The 4,787-nt window shown below is 38.6% G+C and overlaps 1 protein-coding gene across 1 annotated transcript in view; it reads right to left on the bottom strand.

Annotated features, from left to right (window-relative positions):
- LOC101856330 (E3 ubiquitin-protein ligase RNF216) overlaps positions 1-4,787 on the bottom strand; it is a gene marked incomplete at its 5' end in the record, with an annotated part of 27,129 nt that overhangs the window by 15,203 nt on the left and 7,139 nt on the right.

Raw genomic sequence — 4,787 nt, forward strand, 5'->3', positions numbered from 1 at the left:
GATACATGTATATTGTACGCGTATGTGCTCCCTTTTTCGAGCTGGTGAGCTAGTAATTTTTTTTTCAGGAAATATTGCTGGACACCCTGAACATTTTACTATTACTGGTTGGTCGGTCGACCGTGGATAATACACATTTTCCCCTGAAAATACACATTTTCATATTTCCCAATACTCATTTCGGTTTTCTGTGGTTGGCATCTCTGGGGTTAGGTGAGCCGGTGTGCCTGTATTCTTTTGATTGTCTTTTGTTTTCTGAGTCATAATGGTGTACCCAAGTCTCGTCTCCTGTGACTATACAGCGTAAGAAAGCTCCACCTTCATCAGTATAACGAGCCAGGAGTTTTTCACTAACTTGACTTCGGTTCAATTTCAGCTTGGGTGACAGCATGTGGGGAACCCACCGTGCACACACTTTCCTGTAACCCAACACATCATGGATTTATAATATACTGAGCACTCCCAACAGAAATCCCTAGCATTTCACTGACATCTCTTTACTTTGATCTACTGGTTTGCTTGGATGATCTCTTCCACTCTCTCCTGGTGTTGAACGTCACTGGCAGAGCTGGGACGACCACAACGAGCTTGGTCGTGCAAATCTGTCTCTGCTGGACTGGTTTCAGCTAACTCCTTTGCCCATCTTCGAAAAGTACTTACGTCTCCACATACTTCACCGTAGACAAGCTTCATTCGCCTTCTATTATGAATATCAATGGGTGCAGCTCCCTCTGCAGTAAGGAACTCAATAGGCCCAACAGCTTTTTGCTTTAAGCGCACATTCATAGGTTTGCTGGACGCCATTTTCTCGGTGACAATGTACCCTATCTTCTATGATTTAAACAGCAATAGCATAAAGGTGTGACATCATAGCATAATTTTGTTTTTTGAGTTTGAGAGTACATATATTGAAAGTCAATTGTGTACAAATTTTCATGAAGATATCTTGAATAGTTTAGAAGTTATTGGAGAGGAGGCAAAACTTTTTGAACGACCCTGGTATGACCTAATTGCAAGTGCTGTAAAACTCTTACTAAACAAAATAGATTGTGGGTGGTTGGAGGGTGCTACTGGTAGGTCCTACTTCTTTACTTTCCCCTTTGTTGTTTCTGCCTGTCTTTCTTACTTTTTCCATGCACTAAATGTCCATTATTGTGTCGATGTGCAAACAGACTCCAGTCTCTCGTCATTTTGTCCATAAGTTTCATTAATTTATGCTTGAATTTATGTTCTTTATATGGTAGTATTGCTGTGACATGTTTTATCTGCCACGTCTTGCCTGTGTGTGTGATGGGATATAATATTTATCATTTTGTGGATAAATGTGTGGATGTGCTGGGTTTTCCTCTTTGGCATACCATTTACCCAGTTGATAGGTAATTATACAAGAATTAAACCGAGCTATGGTGTGGATGAATCATGATTCTAATGATCAGTGAGAGGTTCTTGAATTTATGTTGTTTCGGGCAATTTTTTGGGCTCTCCACCTGCATAGCTTGGCTCTATATATTAGGCTACTTCCTTTTCCGATCCAGCAGCCATCAGAGTTTTAGCCCTTTGGCCTGATTTGGCTATTATATAAAATGAATGTTACAATCAGGGTCCTGTCTTTTGAGTTTTTTCCACCTTTTCCTGGAGTTTTTTCTACAGTCACCTAAACCTGGTGCACTATGTCTCATTATAAACCCAGAAGCTTGCCTCCAACTTCTAAATGGCGGCAACAAAGTCTTAGTCATTACTAAAAAAAACTTGAATCAGGAATAATTCTGAAAAATGGGCAAAAAACTAAATGAAACAAAACAGTTGTCACTAGTACCGGACGTTCCCAGCGTCCGATGGGGAACAGGGTTAATACCGCCGAATGCTCCCAGCATCCGATGGGGTTGAAGAGTTCAATAACCTACAAGGTTAAAATTAAAAGGAGCATTAAACCCATACGATTCCATTTTCCTCTTCCTCAGGATGACACTGACATTGTGGATGACACTGAGGAAGCAGCTGGGGACGGTGATGCTGGCAAAGAGGAGGATGACAAAGCAGCATCAAGTCAAGAAGACAATGCACCGAAAGAAGACTCCGAATTAAGGAAAAGACTTCCACACACAGAAGAAAAATGACTAATGCTGACATTTTATTTATTCTGTAAATGTTCTTTTCCAATTTTATGAATTCATTATTCTAATATATTCTCCATATTTCACTTTTTGCTTCTGATCATCATTGTAGTTACCATTTAGTGTGATTGAGTTGCTTTAACCTTATGTGGAGAGAAAAAAATACAGTTTGATATACCTACTTTAAATCTGCTTGGCTTCTTCATTTCGTTTTGTCCATGTGGTAGCTAGTAGGCCCTACTGAGTGAGGGCTTTTTACAATTCTACACAGAGTGAACTGTAGCTTTTTCTTTCCTCATCCTTCTGATTGTCATTTTTCCTCTACTTCTTTTGTATGTTTTTCACTGTCTTGTGAACTGCTATTTCCGTGGTGCCTTGATAGTCGAAGCAGACTTTGTGCTTTTGAAGCTTGAGAGGTGAGCAGAGTATGCCTGATTCCCCGTTTGGACTTCTCTGTTGACATCCACTCCTTGGCGCTCATATGACCTTGTGCAGTTGCGAGTGCTGTAAACCCTTACTAAAACTAACTGAGTGAGGGCTTTTACATCCATGGCATATTTCTCCTGGAGAAGTAGAGGGCTCCTGAAGTCAGGTGAAGATGTCTCAAATACATACAGTCTAGCACACTCATAGTCAAACATACAAATAGTAGGTAGCGTAAACACGGCCTTCCGACCGCGTGGTATCGGTAAAATCGGGGTAATTCCGATCGCTGTTTCTTTGCTCTTTCGCTATAAAACACCAAATGCCGTACACCTTGTAAAAGTTCAGCTTTTCCTCGTTACAATGGTGTAAGTTGTTTATATGTCCAATTAGTAGGAGCTGGAGAATCGCCGACGAAAGCGAAGCCCCTCGCGGTCGGAATGCGTGGTCGGCCGGTTGAAAAATTGATACGGGTGCATTCAAATGCTTCGCGGAACGAGGGATGATTAAATACCGTCTTTTCATTGGCGGAGAACTGTAGAGCTTTAAACGGGCTTTCCCGTGATATAAGTTTAGCCTTTGGCGTCTTTATAGAAAGGTTTTAAAAATACAGTCAAAATGTTTAAAGATCACTTTTTACACAAAATATGTAAAATACCGGCTTATAAAAAGTATTAATTAAAAGATCAGTTCATATCCTATTAGAATAAAGTAATTAAATTGGAATTATTTTACATCAATCCTTCCGCGAGACTCAGAAAGCATGTGACCCCGCATCCGTGGTACACTACAGTATAGAGCAGACTCGCTCGCCGCGGGGCCCGGTGCAACGCCGGCCGGGTCAACGCTCCGTGTTTTTGTCGAAATAACGACAGATCATCGTGTTTGAGGCAATAAAATACTGATTTGTAAAGATCTCAGTCTTGAAAAAAATTATGCTCCATATATATATTTGTTATAGTGATTGTACTCTGTTAATGTGGAGATGTTTAGTGGACTTGTTACTTTTTTATTGTCTGTCAAACATGGGGTTGCAGCCAGTGACTGACTTTAACAAATTTGATCAAATTTTAAACAACTACAATTTTCTTAAAAATTAACGGAGAGGTTAAAGAATGGTACCAAAATGCTCAGTGGATATAGGCCTTTCAAATGGAACAGATAAATTTGGCACACAGCTAGTTTGAAAATTTAGTTTCTGGTACCTACAAATAGCAAACGTTCACATAAACAGATTTTCAGGCTCCTAATATTTTCAATCACTTATACTCTTTGTATTTGAAAATACGTAGCAAAATGTGCACCTACATTAATGAAAAGATTTCCACCGCTTGCTGGTTTTGTTGTGTGCAGGAGGTTTCCTGACACACCAGTTCAGGGACTTGTCTATTGATAGTAAAGTTGATACTTGCATTTCGAATGTTCGAATGTGCTTGACCTAGTGTACAGATACGGAGTCTCAGGGGGTTTGTATCTTACAGTAGGGGCAGGAAACAGGGCAGCGATTGGGTTGAGTGCAATGGCATATAGTGGTTTGGGGGGGGTATATTCTTTTATTTACTCTGCAAGATAAAAGAGTCCAATGGATAAAGGAGCTAATAGCTTCCTATGTGAGGTGTGACATTAATGGGAAGGAATTTCAGTGTGTGTGTGATCGAATTTTAAAGAAAAACTGATGAATTAACATACATCATACATGGCTACATTCCCCAGTCGACATCTTTCGTGTTTTCCAGGGGATTCTCATAACAAATTAGATTTTCCTAATTTTTCACTTTCTACAATATATCTCAACACATTCTTTTCTTATGCTGAACTTACTACATGTATAGGAAGCGGTTGAATCTGAAAAGTAAAATGGAATAACTGCAAGAAAAAAATTATTCTCTCAATTTTACTAACAGAATAGGTAGATCTAGACTAGACGTCTAGTAGTTAATAGATTTCTGAAAAAAAGTTTTCCTTTAGGAGGAGTAATACAGGACTAAACTCTACTAAGTGATTTGAAAAGTCCAGGACAATATACTACATGTACACAGGGTTGGTGATTTTTTTGATTTTTTAAATAAAAATTTAAAAAATCGATTTTTTAAATTTAAATCAGATTTTTTAAAATTTAAATCGGATTTTTTTGATTTTTTTGATTTTTTTAAAAATGTCGACAGTTTGGGATTTTTGGTGGCTAAAAGTATGTTCTTTTAGTGCAAAATGCATTGTCTTTATTTTAACTAATGATTAATTTAAGCAACT

Source organism: Aplysia californica, unplaced genomic scaffold (assembly GCF_000002075.1).
Source record: "Aplysia californica isolate F4 #8 unplaced genomic scaffold, AplCal3.0 scaffold00088, whole genome shotgun sequence".
Taxonomy (NCBI): domain Eukaryota; kingdom Metazoa; phylum Mollusca; class Gastropoda; order Aplysiida; family Aplysiidae; genus Aplysia; species Aplysia californica.